The sequence below is a fragment of the Meles meles genome, chromosome 15 (genome assembly GCF_922984935.1).
Source record: "Meles meles chromosome 15, mMelMel3.1 paternal haplotype, whole genome shotgun sequence".
Lineage (NCBI taxonomy): Eukaryota > Metazoa > Chordata > Mammalia > Carnivora > Mustelidae > Meles > Meles meles.
In genome coordinates, this window is record NC_060080.1 from 73,948,692 (window position 1) to 73,970,496 (window position 21,805).

Genomic DNA, 21,805 nt, shown 5'->3' on the forward strand with positions numbered 1-21,805 from the left:
GAATTCTACCAAACATTTAAAGAAGAACTAACTCCTATTCTCCTGAAACTGTTCCAAAAAATAGAAATGGAAGGAAAACTTCCAAACTCATTTTATGAGGCCAGCATCACCTTGATCCCAAAACCAGACAAGGATCCCACCAAAAAAGAGAACTACAGACCAATATCCTTGATGAACACAGACGCAAAAATTCTCGCCAAAATACTAGCCAATAGGATTCAACAGTACATTAAAAGGATTATTCACCACGATCAAGTGGGATTTATTCCAGGGCTGCAGGGTTGGTTCAACATCCGCAAATCAATCAATGTGATAGAACACATTAATAAAAGAAAGAACAAGAACCATATGATACTCTCAATAGAGGCTGAAAAAGCATTTGACAAAGTACAGCATCCCTTCCTGATCAAAACTCTTCAAAGTGTGGGGATAGAGGGCACATACCTCAATATTATCAAACCATCTATGAAAAACCCACCGCAAATATCATTCTCAATGGAGAAAAACTGAAAGCTTTTCCGTTAAGGTCAGGAACACGGCAGGGATGTCCATTATCACCACTGCTATTCAACATAGTACTAGAAGTCCTAGCCTCAGCAATCAGACAACAAAAAGAAATTAAAGGCATCCAAATTGGTAAAGAAGAAGTCAAACTATCACTCTTCGCAGATGATATGATACTATATGTGGAAAACCCAAAAGACTCCACTCCAAAACTGCTAGAACTTGTACAGGAATTCAGTAAAGTGTCAGGATATAAAATCAATGCACAGAAATCAGTTGCATTTCTGTACACCAACAACAAGACTGAAGAAAGAGAAATTAAGGAGTCAATCCCATTTACGATTGTACCCAAAACTATAAGATACCTAGGAATAAACCTAACCAAAGAGACTAAGAATCTATACACAGAAAATTATAAAGTACTCATGAAAGAAATTGAGGAAGACACAAAAAAATGGAAAAATGTTCCATGCTCCTGGATTGGAAGAATAAATATTGTGAAAATGTCCATGCTACCTAAAGCAATCTACACATTTAATGCAATCCCTATCAAAATACCATCCATTTTTTTCAAAGAAATGGAACAAATAATCCTCAAATTTATATGGAACCAGAAAAGACCTTGAATAGCCAAAGGAATATTGAAAAAGAAAGCCAAAGTTGGTGGCATCACAATTCCAGACTTCAAGCTCTATTACAAAGCTGTCATCATCAAGACAGCATGGTACTGGCACAAAAACATAGACACATAGATCAGTGGAACAGAATAGAGAGCCCAGAAATAGACCCTCAACTCTATGGTCAACTAATCTTCGACAAAGCAGGAAAGAATGTCCAATGGAAAAAAGACAGCCTCTTCAATAAATGGTGCTGGGAAAATTGGACAGCCACATGCAGAAAAATGAAATTGGACCACTTCCTTACACCACACACGAAAATAGACTCCAAATGGATGAAGGACCTCAATGTGAGAAAGGAATCCATCAAAATCCTTGAGGAGAATGCAGGCAGCAACCTCTTCGACCTCAGCCGTAGCAACATCTTCCTAGGAACAACGGCAAAGGCAAGGGAAGCAAGGGCAAAAATGAACTACTGGGATTTCATCAAGATCAAAAGCTTTTGCACAGCAAAGGAAACAGTTCACAAAACCAAAAGACAACTGACAGAATGGGAGAAGATATTTGCAAACGACATATCAGATAAAGGGCTAGTATCCAAAATCTATAAGGAACTTAGCAAACTCAACACCCAAAGAACAAACAATCCAATCAAGAAATGGGCAGAGGACATGAACAGACATTTCTGCAAAGAAGCCATCCAGATGGCCAACAGACACATGAAAAAGTGCTCCACGTCACTCGGCATCAGGGAAATACAAATCAAAACCACAATGAGATATCACCTCACACCAGTCAGAATGGCTATAATTAACATGTCAGGAAATGACAGATGCTGGAGAGGATGTGGAGAAAGGGGAACCCTCCTCCACTGTTGGTGGGAATGCAAGCTGGTGCAACCACTCTGGAAAACAGCATGGAGGTTCCTCAAAATGTTGAAAATAGAACTACCCTATGACCCAGCAATTGCACTACTGGGTATTTACCCTAAAGATACAAACGTAGTGATCCGAAGGGGCACGTGTACCCGAATGTTTATAGCAGCAATGTCTACAATAGCCAAACTATGGAAAGAACCTAGATGTCCATCAACAGATGAATGGATAAAGAAGAGGTGGTATATATACACAATGGAATACTATGCAGCCATCAAAAGAAATGAAATCATGCCATTTGCGACGATGTGGATGGAACTAGAGCGTATCATGCTTAGTGAAATAAGTCAATCGGAGAAAGACAACTATCATATGATCTCCCTGATATGAGGACATGGAGAAGCAACATGGGGGGGTAGGGGGATAGGAGAAGAATAAATGAAACAAGATGGGATTGGGAGGGAGACAAACCATAAATGACTCTTAATGTCACAAAACAAACTGGGGGTTGCTGGGGGGAGGTGGGATTGGGAGAGGGGGAGGGGGCTATGGACATTGGGGAGGGTAAGTGCTATTGTGAGTGCTGTGAAGTGTGTAAACCTGGCGATTCACAGACCTGTACCCCTGGGGATAAAAATACATTATATGTTTATTAAAAAAAAAAAAATTTGGAAGGGGAGGTGAACCATAAGAGACTATGGACTCTGAAAAACAACCTGAGGGTTTTGAAGGGTCAGGGGTGGGAGGTTGGGGGAACAGGTGGTGGGTAATGGGGAGGGCACGTTTTGCATGGAGCACTGGGTGTTGTGCAAAAAGAATGAATACTGTTACACTGAAAAAATAAATAAAATGGAAAAAAAAAAAGATAAGAATGATGACATACTTCTGGTCAAAAATTATGCAACCAGGAGTGCCTGGGCGGCTCAGTGGGTTAAGCCTCTGTCTTTGGCTCAGGTCATGATCTCAGGGACCTGGGATTGACTCCCACATCAGGCTCTTTGCTCAGCTGGGAGCCTGCTTCCCCCTCTCTTTCTCTGCCTGCCTCTCTCCCTACTTGTGATCTCTCTCTCTGTCAAATAAATAAATTAAATCTTTTGAAAAAAAAATTATGCAACCAGAAGACAATGAGTCTTCTCTACCTCTCACTTCTTTACAGAAAGAAGCTGGAAATCTAGAATTCTTTTGCCAGCAAAAATACATTTCAAAAATGAAAGTGAAATAAAGGCATTTTCAACAAAGCTGAGACAATTTATTTACAGCAGATCTTTCCTACAAAAAGATGATAAATGAAGTTATATAGGGAGATAAAAAATGATAACAGATGGAAATTTGGACCTACTCAACAAAATGAAGAATGCCAGAAATGATTACACGTTAATTACAAAGTTAGAAAAGATAACTTTTCAGATGAAAAACCTGTTGGACATCACCATGACCAAGTGATCAAAATGATCAACACCAAGAAGACAACTTGACACTGTGCACTTCTTGATGCGGTATACTAAACAGGTCACAATATCACATATAGTACTCATACTAAAAATACCAAAAATAAATAACTCGAATGTAATTATGATACAACAAACAAATCCAATGGTAGGACAGTCTGTGCTCTATTTTAAAGATTAGGAAGATTTGAGAACTAAATGCAACACCTGATCCTAGGCAGGAAAGGAAAATGTCTATCAAGGACATTATTGGAGAAACTGCTAAAATTTAAATATGTACTGAATATTAGGTAATAACATTGCATCAGTATTAAATTCCTGAATCTGATAACTGTGTGGTAATTATGCAAGAGAATATAAATGTCATTTTTCTTAGAAAATATAAGCAAAATATTTAGAGTAAAGGGTATTATGTCTATGAGATATTCTTAAATGATTCTACAAAAGATACATGTCTGTACACATGAATGCTCTAAGTGACCCTCTGTATGTACATGTCTCACCACCCTGTCATTTACCATTTGCAGTGAGGAGATGGGACTAGATAATCTCTTAGTTTCTTCTTCTTCTTCCAAAAAAAAAAAAAAGATTTTATTTATTTGAGAGAGAGGGAGTGCATGAGCAGGAGGAAAGGGCAGAGGGAAAAGGAGAGGGAGAGGGAGAAGCAGGTTTCCCACTGAACAGGGAGCCTGACTCAGGGCTCAATCCAAGGACCTGAGCCAAATGTAGACCCTTTACTGAGCCACTCAGGTGCCCCTCTCTTAGTTCTTCTATCTCAAAAATTATAGGACACCGATTTTACCTAATTTCTCTCATCTTTTGCATCTCAATCACTTCCCTCAATTCGCCTCAAAGCTGCTCCACAATCCATTTCCCACAGAGGACAGCTATTATGAATAAACTCTGTTCATTTAAGGAGGTAGGGGGAAAACATGAATAAAATGGAGAGAGTTGTCGAAAAATATAAAAACACACTAATTAAACTTCTGGAGGTGAAAAAAATGCACTGAAAAATACTACACCTTATAGTTTATTCACCATCTAATTGACAAACCCGTTTCCCATATTATACAGCAAACATCATTTCTTTTAGGTATTCTTCCCAGATTGATTCAAAGACCCTTGTGACCCTCCTATAGCTACTTTCTTTAGTGTATATTTAACTTGGTTCAACCTGTTCTAAGGTAATCATTTTTTGACCTGTATTAATGTATGCATTTGCCCATTTATTTGTGGTTTGACTTAATGTGCTAAATCTGACTGTGAATCCTCTATATGTATATTCATGTATGTGTATCTGTCTTTGAGTTTAAAGGGACTGTGTTCTCATAGTTTAGTAGGACTGGCCTTACTATAAAAAAATTAATCAAAATAAAAATCTGATGTCCCCCTTTCTTTCATCATGTCCCTAACTCTCTAATAGAGATACAGGACTTCTGCTTTGAGGAAGATAGAGGATCTCTACCTTTCCCTATTCTTCCTACTAAGTACAACTAAAAACTCTGGACGTTATATTTTAAAACATCGGTACTCTAAATGGTAGAGAGAAGACATTAGACTGGCCAGAGACCTCAGGACCCAAGGAATGACATGGTGATGAGTTACCTGAAAAAAAATTTTTTTTTGATTCCTATACCCAGACTGGGTATTGGAAGAAGATGGCAACCTGGAAATGCCAACAAGCACAGACATAAAAGTCCAATAAAAGCTTGCTTTCTCTAGCCAAGAATCCGAAAGATGAAAAGCTTTTAAACAATAACTGCTTTACTGTAGCCAAATACAACAGGAGAAGAAACCACAGCCCCAGGCCTAGGGCCCTCCAAAGCACAATCCATGGAAGGAAAAATTGATAAGTGAGACTTAGTAAAAGTTAAAAATTCTTCTCTGTGAAAGACCCTACTAAGTGGATAAAATGATAAGCAAGCTCTGGTCTGGGAGAAATTATTTGCAAAATGCATATCTGACAAGGAAGTAGTATCTAGGAAATATAACAAGCTCTCAAAATGCAATAGGAAAAAACAATCCAATGAGAACAAGGGAAAAAGACATCACCAGACATTTTACTAAAAAAGATATACAGATAGCACAGAATACATGAAAAGATGTTCTACTTTGTTAGTCATTAGGGAAGTGTCAATCAAAACCACAAGGAGATATCATTATATACCTATTGGAATGGTTAAAACAAAAGATAGTGACAATACCATATACTGATAAGGCTCTAGAGAAACGAGGTCCCTCACACATTTCTGGTAAAAATGCACAATAGGAAAGCTGCTCAGGGAAATAATTTGGCAGTTTCTTCTAAACAACAACAATGACACATAACTACCACATAACCGCACAATTAAACTCTTGGGTATTTATCCCAGAGAAATGAAAATTTACATTCACACAAAACCTGCACATAAATATTTATAGCATCTTTATTCATGATAATCAAAAACTAGGACACAGGTGTCCTTCAATGTGTAATGGTTTAAAAAAAAAACTGGGGTACATTCATGCCATGGAATACTACTGAGCAATAAAAAGGAATGAACAGCAACTTCAGTGAATCTCCAGAGAAGTAGGCTGAGTAAGAAAAGCCAATTCCTAAAGTTTACATATTGTATGATGTCATTTATATAATGTTCCTGAGATGACAAAGTTATAGAAAGGGCAAGCATATTTGTGGTTGCCCAGAGTTAAGGAAGTAGCAGGGGTTGGGAGGGAAGTGGATGGGGCAGGGCCATGAAAGGGCAACATAAGGGATACTTACGGGGATGGAAATGTTCTAAATCTTGAGTATCAATTTCAAGACCTCGTTAGGATATCGTGGTCCAGTTTTTCGAGATGTTATTTTTGGAGGAAACTGGCAGAGGGTGCATGGGATTTCTGTTTTACTTCTTAACAACTACATGTGAATCTACAATCATTGCAAAATAAAAAGCTTATGTTTAAAAAAAGTAAATACACTGGATGAGATGACATTTGGCAGTTTTTAACCCTTTAGACCTTAGTGTAAAAAATATTTTTATTAGAGGAAACTTCAGGGAGAACAGGATGACCCCAGGTGCCTTGTGAAAAGAAGATGGGCACACACCAGAGGTTTAAAGGACCTGATGAGGGGCGCCTGGGTGGCTCAGTGGGTTAAGCCTCTGCCTTCAGCCCAGGTCATGATCTCAGGGTCCTAGGATCGAGCCCTGCATCAGGCTCTCTGCTTGGTGGGGAGACTGCTTCCCTCCCTCTCTCTGCCTGCCTCTCTGACTACTTGTGATCTCTCTCTCTCTGTCAAATAAATAAATAAAATATTTAAAATAAATAAATATATATATATATATATATATATATATATATATATATATATATATATGACCTGATGAAGCCAGACGCAGAAGTTGAACTTCATCAGCTTCTTAATTAAGTCCGGGGCTGGCCCTGGTAGATGCCTTGCAAAATTTTTTTATAAAGCTCTCTCTGTCTCTCTGTCTCTCTCTCACACACACTGCTAAATACAATATATCCTTCATGCTACTGTTACTCAAAATATTATTGATTTATGTCATGGGACTACAGTCAAGGAGGACTATTTTCAAGCCAAGGCAAGCTTTGTTTAATGAAGCCACATCTGTTTAGTGGCAATTACATAGCAAGTGAAATAGTTCTCTTTGATTCCCCTCCAAACCTCCATGTGTCCTCTCTTCTAGAGATCACAGGTGACTTATGCTCTTATCTGATCCATTCTCCCTTAAAAAAAGGTTTGTTCGGTGTTTATGGATTTCTTGTTGTTATTCTCTGTGCAGTGGCCTCCCTGTTCAGTGCCCAGTGCCACCAGGCCATCATTACTGCTCCAATATCCGCTCTCAGTCTCCCACTTCATTCCAACTACCACCCCTGTGTTCCCTGGAGTTAAGGGAGTGTTTTCTCAACTTCGGTAATTTGTTAATCAAAAAGTTAAGCTTCTGTCCACTTTTCTGTTTTCTTTGTTTTAAGAGTAAGTTGGTAACGGGACAGAATTATTTGAGTTTGCTTTCTGTCTCTAACCCCAGAGGTATTATGTATTTCCAAATTTAAATGTTAGATTAGAAATAAACCCTCATACCATAGTGCTTGTAAAAGCAAAGAAATAGAACTTGAGTTACCAAAATTCGATCTTTCTATGTGACCACTTAGACATTTTCATTGTGTTTGAAATCGAAAATAGTAAGACAGAATGAATGTAAACTTTGAGGTGTAATATTTTTGTTTAGTGAGTACAAATTATAGTTCATTCAAAATGGTTTTTACTGAATATTAATATCTTTAAAACTGGAATTTCTTGGGACGCCTGGGTGGCTCAGTTGGTTAAGCAGCTGCCTTCAGCTCGAGGTCATGATCCCAGCATGCTGGGATCGAGTCCCACATCGGGCTCCTTGCTCCGCAGGGAGCCTGCTTCTCCCTCTGCCACTCTGTCTGCCTGTGCTCGCTCTCTCTCTCTCTCTCTCTGACAAATAAATAAACATAAAAATCTTTAAAATAAATTTTTTAAAAAACTGGAATTTCTTTTTAGCTGTTATTTTTTCTGATTTGTTTTTAAACTGTTATTATTCATAACATACTAATACATAAAAATAAGGGTTTTTAATCTTTGACTCCAAAAATGGATTGTCATAAAAAAGTGTTAATCTATTACCAGTTTCCTTTCATGCATCATAATATTTATATTTATATATATTTGTCACTCCATAGAATCATTTCAGAATTCACAAATGCCCACTACCAGTCAGCAACAGGGTATATCATTCTTAACATTCCCTCCTCTGGATGATAAAACTATTTCAGTAATAATCATAAAATTAAACAAATAATCATGATGGCCAGAAAGGAAAACAGACAATAAAACCTGTATTTTATTTAATGGTATGTGTGTTTACTGGCACACACACAGGGTAGTAAAAAGTATATAGCTAAAAATATTACAATGCAGAAAAGGAAATCAGTAATAGATTCATAATTTTTAATGATAATGCATTTTGGATAATGCATTTTGGAGTCAAAGATCAAAAACCCTGGGTTACCTGGGTGGGCTCAACCGATTAAGCGTTCAACTCTTGATTTTGGCTCAGGTCATGAGGATCTCATCTTCATGATCTCATCCAGCTCTGCCCTCAGCTATGAGTCTGCTTGAGTCCTGACCCTCTGCCCTCCCCCGCTCACACACATGAGTGTTCGCTCTCTCGCTCCCTCCCAATCTTCCTAAAATAAATAAATAAATCTTAAAACAAAAGATGAAAAACCCTTTTATTTACATATAGTGTGTTATGGTAATGAATAGCAGAGTTTGAAAACAAGAAGAAAAAGAACTAAAAAGAAATTTCAACTTTATTCAGTAAAAACCATTTTGAATGAACTAAAATTTGGACCCACTAAACAAAAATATTACACCTCAAATTTTACATTCTGTCTTACTATCTTAAATTTCAAACGTAATGAAAACGTCTAAGTGGTCGCGTAGAAAGACAGACTTTTGGTAACTCAGGTCCGTTTCTTTGTTTTTATAAGTACTATGGTACGAGGGTTTTTTCTGATCTACATTTAAATTTGGAAATGCATAATACCTCTGGGGTCAGAGACAGAAAGCAAACTCAAGTAATTCTGTCCCATTATTAACTTACTCAAGAAACAAAAGCGTGTGGGTAAGTCTCAATATATTGGAAGCTGACTGTATAACAGGGACTCGTCCATATTAACTTTCATGTAGATGCAGTATTTATTAAAGGATAAGTAATAACAAATGTGCTCATTTGAAGTTTACATATACTATTAAAATGTGACAGCATGTCGACAACTGTTAGAACTTAGACCAACAGAAGATTTTGAGGGGATGAGTATTTTGTCACTGACATCATTTAGAATTGCTGGCCCATGGTGATAAGCAAAAACTTACCGACTTTAACTCGGCTTTACAATTGTTTTCAGCACCTCGAGAGAAATGCAGCCCCGATCGCCTGCACCCAGTGTGGATCACTTCTGCCTCCTCACACTTACTGTGCTACTACGGTGAAAAATCTGGCCGTTAGTGTGTACCCTGATTGGTCTCTCCTACTAACAATTAAGCACTTCTTACATTTGTAGCAGGAAAATAATTAAATCTATTAAGGGTGGGAGAACAGAACTTCCTTTCCCTTCTGCTCGTTTACTGCTGTGAGAAGTCATCTGATATATTCTTCCCAAGTGGGAGGAAACCTTCCACAAGGTTGAAAAGAGCAGTGTTTGGGCAATTTGGTTGGGGAGATGGGTTGGTAATCTTTAAGGAATTGCTCCTTGCTTGCCGTTCACCCCTTTTGGATTTGTTCTCCTCAGTATTGAAGAATAGCTTACTAGCTCTTTCGAAGAAGTTTTATAGATACTAAGCTCTCTTAGTGAGGTTGTTGAAGAACAAAATTTTCTTTTTTCACCGTATCTCATGTGGTGGTTCAGGTCGTGGTTCTAGTCCCTACAATAGTAGAATCTGAAATATGTAGGAACTTGTTAGAAAGTGTATTCTCATCCCACCTAAGACCTCCTGAATCAGAAACTCTGGGGGTTATGTGCTTGCGTAAATCCTCCAGGTGATTCTGATATACACTAATGTTGGAAAACCATTGATTTAACTAATGAACGACTCCTAGGTTGATACTGAGTTTTTTCCTCATAGTTTTAAAATATTATGTTGTGACTTATACCATCTACTGTTACTGATGAAAAGACTGCTGCCATTCTGTCTTTATGCTTTATTGAACTGTATGAAATTCCCAGTATCCAACCATATTTTGTTGAGGTAAATTTACAAATAATAAAACTCACCAATTTAAAGTACAGAATTAAATGAGTTTGGGCAAGTGTACAGTAATGTAACCACCATCACAGTCAAGATATAAAACATTTCCAATACCCAGGGTGCCTGGGTGGCTTAGTCAATTAAGCATCCAACTCTTGATTTCGGCTCAGATCATGATCTCAGGGTCATGGGACCAAAACAGGTGTAAGTCTCTGTGCTCAGTGGGAAGTCTGCTTGAGATACTCTCTCTCCATCTCCCTCTGCCCCTCACCCCAAAATAAAAAAATAAATCTTAAAATAAAAAACACATTTACAACACTCAAAAATATTCCCTCATTACCCATTACAATCTATCCCTCTTCTCATTCCTGACAAGCACTAATCTCTTTGTCGCTATAGATCAGATGGAATTTTCTAGAATTTCGCATACATGGAATCATACAGCATATACTCTTTTGTATTTTGCTCTTTCATTTAGCATAATGCTTTTGAGATTTATTCTTGTTATCGTATTTGTTGGGAGTTTGCTCCTTTTTATTGCTGACTAAAATTCCACTATATGGATAAACTACAATCCAAGTAGTGGACATTTGGGTCAATATAGTTGTCTTGCATTCTAGCTATTTACAGAGGGAGGGGAAATCCCATCGCAGTTACTCTTTCAGAGGCAGAAGCAGAATCCTTGCTCAGTCATTTTTGATCTACAGCTGATCTCTATTTCACATGGCTTAATCCAATAGCTAATCTTTTCTTTCTATCTTGAAATTTTAGGGTTTTTGCTTGTACCTTGACTTTCTATGTTTCCACTCTACTATGTACATTTGGATTTGTTTTTATTTATTCTACTTAATTCATTTGTACAATTTTTACCTGAAGACTCATATCTTTCCTTGATTCTGGGAAATGTTCAGCCATTGTCTCTTTATTTTTTTTTTTAAGATTTTATTTATTTATTTGACAGACAGAGATCACAAGCAGGCAGAGAGAGAGGAGAAAGCAGGCTTCCCGCAGAGCAGAGAGCCCGTTGCGGGGCTCGATCCCAGGACCCTGGGATCATGACCTGAGCCGAAGGCAGAGGCTTTAACCCACTGAGCCACCCAGGCGCCCCTGGCCATTGTCTCTTTAAATATTTGCTCTCCTCTTGTCCCTTTTTTCTTTCTCTGCAATCTCTCCCAGACATCTGGTGTAACCTCTTATTTTAACTTCCACGTCTCCTAATTTCCCTTTTGATTTTTCTGATTTTTCTGTCTGTGCTCTGCATTCTGTATAATTTCCATATATATATATATATATTCTGTAATTCTAATTCTATAATTTTCTCTTCAGCTAATTTAAACTACCATTTAATCCAATTGTCTTAATAAGTTTTCTCAATATTTTAACTTCTGGGGTTTCTGTATGTTCCAGTTACTGGTTGCTAGATAGCAAACTATCTCAAAACTTAGCAGTTTAAAACAACCTTTTTATTTTGTTTGTGATTTTGTAGATGAGGAATTCAGAAAAGTTTCCATCTGAGGTTCTAGCTTAGAGTCTCTTACACAGTTGCAGTCAGACAGTGTTTAGAGCTAGAACAGCAGGTGCTGGAGAAGTTGTAGATGGCCAGAGATCTCTCTTTCTTTAGTCATAGGACATCTACATGGGGTCACTTGGGCTTCCTTATCCCTGACCACTCCTTGGCAGCTGGACTCCTTACATGGCAGCTCAGGACTCTAACACAAGTGATCCAATTAGCAAGACAAAAACTACCCCACATTTCTGACGTAACCTCAGAAGTCTATTCTATAATTACAAATTTTCCTCATTCTATTAATTACAAATGAGTCACAATCATGTTCCTCAAGGGAGGTAACATAGACCTCACCTCTTGATGGAAGGAGTGTAAAGGACACATTGTAAGGGAAAAGCATGTAGGATGGGAAGCATTGCTGTGGCCATCCATGAGTAATAGTTTTGGAAGATACAATCTGCCATGCTACGTGATTCTCTTTCAAATGCCTCCTTTAAAAAAAAAAAAGCATGTCCTATTCTTACAAGTTCTATTCCTCTCCTGCCCCCACCCAACTTTTGAATACTTTTTAGCACATTTAAAATCCATTTTGCATGGTTTCCTGGTTTGTGGATAAGAACCTATCAAGCTTTTCCAAGATTGTCTTTGCTGGGGGTTCAATGGGATTCACTGATTACACACAAATATTTAGTTTATATTTTGGTACAGGGCTTCTATATGATGGGATTATTGTGAGATTTGAGCCTGAATAAGCAACACAGAATAAGGATCTATATTTCTTAGCTGATTCTTTTGATATCCATGGCCTAAGGATGGGAGCCTGGCCGGTGATCTGTAGAGAGCCTAACTATAGCCTTCCCCCATGTACAGAACTAAAGACTTGACTGAACCTTTTTTTCTGGTTGTTAAAATCTATACCCAAAGATGCTAGGATTACTCATCAGACGTAAGTAGCACTCACCTCTATAGATTCTCAATTTCTGACACATGGACATTTCTATTTCTTATTTACAAGTTTAGCTGTATACTTTAAAAAAAAACATTTTTTAGTGTCTAGTAACTCGATGTGTAGGAGGGGAACGAGGATTTCCCATGTTTTCTTGGTCCTCCTCTTGACCAAAGTCAACTCTGTTTCTAAATGTAGAACTTTGGATTGCTGAATGCTTGAATTTAATGAACAGATAAGCTCTTTTTTATGGATCACCTTAGCCTCATTTTAGGAGAGAGAAAATAAGGCTTTTTGTGTGGAGGGACAAAGAAGGCAGGGGTGTGTCTTTGAAGAATAGGCAAGTTCAGCACCTGCTGGATTCAGGTCACAGATGTCAAGGACCCAATCTTGAAGAGTTGTTCCAGTGTGAGTCTGCTTCTCCCAGAGTCTGCAGAGGACTGTAGTGACAGTCACTATTCAATGACCTTTCTATCCCTCTCAGCTCACTATCCAGTCATCAACTGAGTAGAACTCTAAACCGTACATTTTCTCAGAACCCTTGACCATAAGCTTTCCACGTGACAGGAGAAGAGTAGCAACACCCTACTCAGCCGCGATTCTAGCCAGGCCGCAATATTTGCCAACTTGAGGAGAATTCCTCAGAAAACTGAAATGAACGTTCTGGAAAGCCAGCAAGGTTTGGCTTACTTTTCCTTCATGGAGAAATAAGGCATAACAGAGCATGAAGAATTGGGGCAGCTGGAGGATTCCCCCATGTCATAAGTGCAGATTTTAGGCACAGGTGAGATAAGAGGTGGTTAGAATCCTAAGGAAACTGCATCTAATCCAGCAGAGCCAGTTCTTGGGAGGAAAATGTGATTTTATTAAAATTAGTCTTCAGTGTATTTTTCCCATCTCCCCTTCTTCTTGATATTTATTCAAAGGGAATTATTTTCAGACTTCTGTCTTTAAAATGGAGACTTGTGAGGGTTCATATTTATGCATCTGCTTTTATATAAGCAAGATGATAATGATAAAGATGACTCACCAAACACTACCCATTCCCCAAGGTCCAGTCAAATTATCACCCCCTGTGTGAAGTCTTCTCTGTCAACATGAGCCCATTCTGACCTCTTCTTTCCTCTGACCTCCAACTTATTGTCTATTCCACTCACTGGTCACCTCACACATGCCTCAGGATTTTTCCTGTCATTGTCTCAAGTTATTTATCTCTAAAATTTTTGTAAACTTCTAGTATACTGAGGTTTAGACTCTCTAACCAGATTGTAGAATTTTTAAGTCCAGGAATATACATGGCACATCTTCATCTTAATAATTTATAGCACTCACTGTAGGCTAAGCATGACACAAGGGCTCCATAAATATTCATAAATGATAGCTTATTTGTTCACTGTTCTTGTTTGGAAATTTACATGATAAACCATATATTCAGAAACTGGGATGCTCCAGAATACAAAGAACCCTTGAAGAAATGAATCTGTTTCAGCATGCCTCCATTGCCCACTGCAGCACTGAGATGGCAAAACTTTCTAGTCTTTGCTACACTGGTAGATGAGAAGCTGCTTGTTGTGGTTATTAGTGTTTTAATTGTACAACATAAATATTTTTAAATATAAGCTTACTGTAAAGCCTTGGCACAATTATGCCTCACTTTCTACAAGTGACGTAGCTCTGAAAAATTGGATGAAAAATGTTTCCACTGATTTACTGTTTGACTTTATCATTTAAAGTTTGATATGGGTCTGTCAGTTGCAAAATTAAATATGCAGTAGGAACTTGAAAAAAAAGAAAAAAACTTAAGTCAAATTAAATTGACTTGAAATAAGGACTCTGCCCTAATTGTATATTGTATAATATATTGTATAAATACAATTTAAGTTACAATGTAAATTGCATAAATACAGACTTTTCTCCTGCACCATCATCCAACAACAAAGAGAACATCCATCAGTGATCCATCATACAAGTCCCTCTTTGTCTGATTTGTGCCCTCCCTACTCTTGCTTATTCTCTTTGGAGCCTACCTGGTGAAACTCCAAATGGAGTAAGCCAACTTTCTGCTTTCAGAGCTCTTGAGCCTTAAATATTGAACTCCTCTGAGGACCATATAGCCCAGTAGATTTCACCATTACCAGTCTCCTCAACCACCTCCCCAGTGGTATCACCACCACCAGAACTCATAGTAACTACTTCACCTCCCACTTAGCTAGAAAAAAAAAATGCATATATGTGTGTGTGTGTGATAAAATGGGAACAACCTCAACAAAATTGCTGCTTTGTTCAACCCCGCCCACATCCCTTCCCTAACAAACTTTTATAACTGAAATGTGACTTTGGGTGTCCCTCTGATGATCAGAGACCTAAATAATTTGACCTAAGCCTTCAGCCCTCAATTTCTCTACCTGTGTAAGTCAAGAGATCCTCCTTGAGATTTATGCAAATGCAACACTTAATTGCCTTTGCCTTATCTATTTGTTTTGCACCTTGTGTTTGTCTCTAAGGAACCCCTCATACCCAAGATGCTCACAGTGGCCCCTTCACTATTTTCCACAGGTAATCCTATTACAATAGTGGTTTTGTGAATTTCATAACTTCACTGAGGCTTGAAGAGTTATGGGGAGGTATCATATGGGACACACATTGCCTTTCACCAGTACAGTGACTTCATACCCTCTTATGTCAGAAACCATCCAAATACCCTGCTCCTTATCCATGACCTTTAACACCATGAGCCACTGAAGTGTGACTTACTTCCTAATGCTTCTCTTTTGAGGTCCAGTCTTCAGATCTTTGGGATTCTGGAAAATGAAATTTTCAACATCTCATTTTACTTAACTTTTTTGAAACTTTTCTTTGCTTCCATTTTCAGTGGAAAGGCCATCTTTTATTTTTTTCAACAGTTGAAGCCTTATTCCACTACTCATTCTTGGGGTTCTATCATCCTCTGAGGCCTTACTTTATAAATTATCTCTCTTTTTTCTTGCAACTCTCCCCACAGCCTATAAACATGCGAAGTTAATTTCCTCTTGAAAGAGACAGACAGTATTAAACTTAAAAAACTTCTACATAACAATGAACAGATGAAGAGACAAACTATAGAATGGGAGAAAATATTTGCAAACTATACATTTGATAAGGGGTTAATATCTAAAATATATAAGAAATGAAAACAACACAATAGCAAATAATAATAATAATAATAATAACTCAAATTTTAAAAATGGGCAAAGGACCTTAATAGACATTTCTCAAAAGAAGATATAAACATATAATGTATTTTTATCCCCAGGGGTGCAGGTCTGTGAATCGCCAGGTTTACACACTCCACAGCACTCACCATAGCACATACCCTCCCCAATGTCCATAACCCCCTCCCCCTCTCCCAACCCCACCTCCCCCCAGCAACCCCCAGTTTGTTTTGTGAGATTAAGAGTCATTTATGGTTTGTCTCCCTCCCAATCCCATCTTGTTTCATTTATTCTTCTCCTATCCCCCTAGCTCCCCAGGTTGCTTCTCCATGTCCTCATATCAGGGAGATCATATGATAGTTGTCTTTCTCCGATTGACTTATTTCACTAAGCATGATACCCTCTAGTTCCATCCACGTCATCGCAAATGGCAAGATTTCATTTCTTTTGATGGCTGCATAGTATTCCATTGTGTATATATACCACATCTTCTTTATCCATTCACCTATTGATGGACATCCAGGTTCTTTCCATAGTTTGGCTATTGTAGACATTGCTGCTATAAACATTCGGGTACACATGCCCCTTCGGATCACTATGTTTGTATCTTTAGGGTAAATACCCAGTAGGGGTAAATACCCAGTAGTGCAATTGCTGGGTCATAGGGTAGTTCTATTTTCAACATTTTGAGGAACCTCCATGCTGTTTTCCAGAGTGGTTGCACCAGCTTGCATTCCCACCAACAGTGTAGGAGGGGTCCCCTTTCTCCACATCCTCGCCAGCATCTGTCATTTCCTGACTTGTTAATTTTAGCCATTCTGACTGGTGTGAGGTGATATCTCATTGTGGTTTTGATTTGTATTTCCCCAAGGAGAGGCGAACCATAAGAGAATATGGACTCTGAGAAACAACCTGAGGGTTTTGAAGGGTCAGGGGTGGGAGGTTGGGGGAACAGGTGGTGGGTAATAGGGAGGGCATGTTTTGCATGGAGCACTGGGTGTTGTGCAAACAATGAATACTGTTATGCTGAAAAAATAAATAAATTAAAAAAGAAAAATAAAAAAATAAATTTAAAAAAAAGAAGATATAAAGATGGCCAACAGACATATGAAAAGGTGCTAAATATCACAAATCATCTAGGAAATGTAAATCAAAACTGCAAAAAGATATCTCTCTCTCCTGTTAGAATGGCTACAGTCAAAAAGACAAGAGCTAACAAGCATTGGTGACGATGTAGAGAAAAGGAAACCCTTGTACACTAAGGTTATAAATTGGTATATCCATTATGGAAAATGGTATGGACATACCTCAAAAAATTAAAAATAGAACTACCATATGTTGCAGCAATCCCCCTTCTGGGCATATACCTGAATGAAATTAAATCAGGATCTGAAAGTGATATCTGTATCCCCTTATTTATTCACAGTAGTCAAGATATAAAACCAACCCAAGTGTCCATCAACAGATGAATGGATAAAGAAGATGTGATATTTATACACAATGAAATACTATTCCACCATCGGAAAGATGGAAATTTTGTCTTTGGAGATAACATGGATAAACGTGGAGGACATTATGCTAAGTGAAATAAACCAGATAGAAAAAAAAATGCTGTGTGATCTGACTTACATGTGGAATCTGGAGGAAAGCAAAAAACATGTAACTCATAGAAGCAGAGAGTAAAAAGAATGGTGGCTTCTAGAGGCTTGGTTGGGTGAATGGGGAAATGTTGACCAAAGTGTACAAAGTTGTAGTTACATAGAATGAAAAAGTCTAGAGATCTAACATATATGCCTGATTGCTATATTTAATAATACTGCACTGAACACTGTAAATATGCTAAAAGAGTAGATTTCAGGGGCATTCATCACACCAAAATTGGTAACTGTGTGATGAGATGACATATAAATTAGCTGGACTGTAGGAATCATTTTACTATGTATATGTATATCAAATCATCATGTTGTACACTTTAAATGTATACAATTTTTATTAAAAATACAGAAATAAATGGAAAAAAGAAACAAAACTATTGAAATTTTCTTCTATTGTACTTCCCTTCAAGTTATGACTCTATATATTTTTTCTCTCCTTTATGCTCAGGCAACAGAGTTTTCTACCTTAGTGTCTCCATTTCCCCTGCTCAGTCCCTTCCCACTACAACCTGGCTTCTGTCCCACCACACCATTAAAACTGCTGTCCCCTTGATCACCAATGACTTCCTCTTGCTAAGTAATGGCTAACAATAATAATGGTTAGGATTTCATGAAGAAGCATCAGTGCTACTCCAAGTAAGTACTCGTATCTCTACAAACTCATTTGTTGTCCCATCAGTCATATAAAACAGATACTAAAATTATTCCCTTCTTACAGGTCAGAAAACAGCCTTGGAGAGGTGAAGTAATGTGTCACACAGCTATAAATTGCTGAGCCAGGACTTGAACCCAATTCTTTTTGGTTCTAGTACCAGTGATTGGATGTCTAGGTCATATACATTCTCTCTCTGTAAAATTTAACCCTGTTACCACTCCCTCCTTTGTGCAATTCTTTACTGTTTTGATATCCATGAAGCCACTGTCTCCTACACTCTACAGCTACTCAGTCTCTTTTCTAGGTTTTTCTTTTTTGACCCATGCTTTAAATGTCAGAACTCTCTAAAGGTCTATTCTCAGTCTTCTTTTACTTTTGTACCACATCATCTCCTTGGAAAGATTCATATATTCACCAGGAAACTCTTACTGTTGTTTGTTGACAACAAACAACTGCAAGTGTCCAGGCAGTTTACTCTCTTGCCCTCCAGATCTGAATATCTAAATGTCTTCTCAATATAACTTGGAAACACAAAGTCAGTATGTTCTAAATGAACCTACCTGTCTGCCTCAGCTGCCATCTCACCTTGAAAAAATGTCTTTTCTTGAGTGAAGAGCACTCTCATCTATCCTGCTAACCAGCCAAGTCACCCTTAACCTTCCTCTCCTGCAACTCTCACATGCAATTAAACAAACACCAAGCCCAATCAGTTCTGCCACCTAAATAACACTCTTTTCTTTACAGTCACTTTCCAACTTCAAGCCTACATGATTGCAGTAGTCTCCTTTCTGATCTTTCTGAACCCAGTCTTGCTGTCCTTGATCCATTCTTCAGTCTTAAAGCTACAAGTTGGTTCAGAAACTCACTACTTGCCTCTCGTTATCTTTGGATTAGCAGCTACTTGGGGCTTGACTGTTGCTCCATGTGCCTCATTGGGCACCCAGCCTAAAAGAGTAATGGCCACCCATAAGCCTACTGTGGCCAGAGAGATCATTCTATAATTCAAAGGTTATCAAGCTCTCCCTTCATCAAAATTCTTCAGCGGCTCCCTGATGCTCTTAGAAGACAATCCAAACTTATCATGATGTATCAGTCAGCTATTGTAATAATACTGTGTAACAAACAACCCCCAAATCAGAGGCTTACAAAAATAGTCCCTTATTCTCATGTTCACAAGTCCATAAGTTGACTACAACTAGACTGAGCTAGGCTAGAATTCATTTACTTGAGCTCCAGGATCCAAATTATAAAGGTAGATCAGGTTCAGATCTGTACACGACATAAAGGATTTCACAATAAAGGTCCTGCCTTGTCATCCAAGTTCTTAGCACAGAACCTAGTCTATAGGAGATGATTACTAAATGTTTGCTGAATGACAATGCAGCCAGATAGGGCTGGCTTTGGGGAAACCAAGAAGTTAATTTCTGTGTCTGTGGCCTCCCCATTCTCTATGCTATTTTCACCTTTATAGTGTACCTTTTTTAGGAAGCTGGGTCCCTTGTGATCACTTCCCTTGGTTCACCACTAAAACCCACTCTCACAAAGGTGGTACACCCAGTAATTTACCCATGAATAAAAAATATCAGTCTGTTAACCCTTACAGATTTATTTTGCATCTGAGCTTACACTGAAGAATCTGTAGCAGGACTTTGACTCCTACTAAAAGAATTTAAATTACCTAGTAAAAGTAAAAGATAAAGAAAAATTTAACACTAAATAAATGGCAAGTTATATTGTCTTCCAGGTAAGGTTCATTCAAAAACCAGACTCAACTCCCATTAATTTATCATACAGATATCAGCTCAACCCCTTCACAACTATGTTACAAAAACTTTCATTCCCTGAGGTGCTTTATTTTAAGCCCTCCAGGATGAAAGCTTTCTTTGAATATGCTACGGATAAAGACAGCTGCCACAGACAACGATCTTCCCATAACACACCAACATTCATGCCAGCCTCTCCCACGATTAATCCTTCAGCCTGTGGTGTACACATGGCTTCTTCCAGTCAGATCCCAGAATGCCCCTAGAAATAGGTCATCTGAAATAAACATCAACCTCGCTCTAAAAAGATTCTATGCCTATGTGGTCATAACCCAAAAAAAGAGTCCTTTGGGAAACAGGACATGTAAACAGCAGAGCCCAGGCATCCTTGCATCCTGTTCCTTCCTTCTGAATGGCAATTTCATACTTGGCCTCTCTAAAATCAACAGCTCTCTGTTCTCTCCATTGAGTTTGGGCAATTTCTTTCCCTCCTCCCCTGATTTCCATTGCTTGGCCCCTCAGCATAATACTCGTAATAGTAAACATAACTAAGATGCATCTCTAAGCTAGATTGCTGGGAGTGGGAATTGCAGGGTGCCGTGTGGGGTTGCAGAGGAAACTAATATTTATTGTGAGATTTCCACACACCCTGTTCTATTGTTTTACATACAGGATGGAATTTAACCCTCGTAACACTTATCTGAGATATCTGTTATTATTTTCTCTTTGTAAATAGGAAAGCAACAGATCAGAGAGGCTAATTAACTTGTCTTTGGGTCCACAGCTAGTAATCAGTAGAGATAGAATTAGAACCCAAACCTGATGAATCTCCAAAATCCATGTCCCCAGCACCTGCTATATGTCTCCATGATTGAGTCTTCTTAATGAAAGTAAAAGACACATTTCTAGAATTTTGTAGTAAACAAGAAACTGTTTTGATGAACCAATCAACAGTTTCCCAATTAACAACCTCATAAGTGCTGAACTTCAGGTTAGACATTGCAGGTAAGACAGAGAAGTAGGTAATGGGCTCTTTGACCTCCAGTAGCTTGTGACCTTGGAGAGGAGAAAATAATCTTGCATCTAAGCAATGGATGAATGTTCAACTGTGTAGTACAGTCCAGAAATAGGACAGGCCATTGTGCACTGAACCAGGAATGGATCAGTCAGGGCTAGTTGCAAGAAACTAGATTTAAGCAGAAGGATTTTATTTAACAGCTAGTGGGCAATGCCACAGTAATTTGGTGTCACTAGAATGGCTGTAATAAAAAAGACAGATAATAATAAAGATTATTTGGCAACTAAGATGTGGAGAAATGGAACCCTCATGTATTACAAAATAGTGTAGCCACTCTAGAGAACATGTTTATCAATTTCTCAAAGATTAATCACAATTATGCCAGAAATTCTACTTCTAGGTATATACTCAAGAGAAATGAAGAGAAAACATCTATACTTGTACATAATTGCTCATAGAGACATACAAATATCTATCAAGAACACAAATACTCTATCAAGAGATGAATGGATAAATAAAATGTGGGCTAGCCATATAATGGAATATTATTCAACAATAAAAAGGAATGAATTACCAATACATGCTAAACATGAATGAAATTTAAAACCATTATCCTACATGAAAGAAGCCAATCACAAAAAACTCATGCTGTACAATTCCATATATATGAAATGCCAGGATAGGCAAATTTATGGAGGTATTAAATAGATTAATGGTTGCCTAGATCCAGGAGTAGGGAAAAGAATGGAAAATAACTGCTAATGGGTATGGGGTTTCTTTTGCAAGGACAAAATGTTCTAAACTTAGATTGTAGTGATCATTGCTCAAGCCCATTAATTTACCTT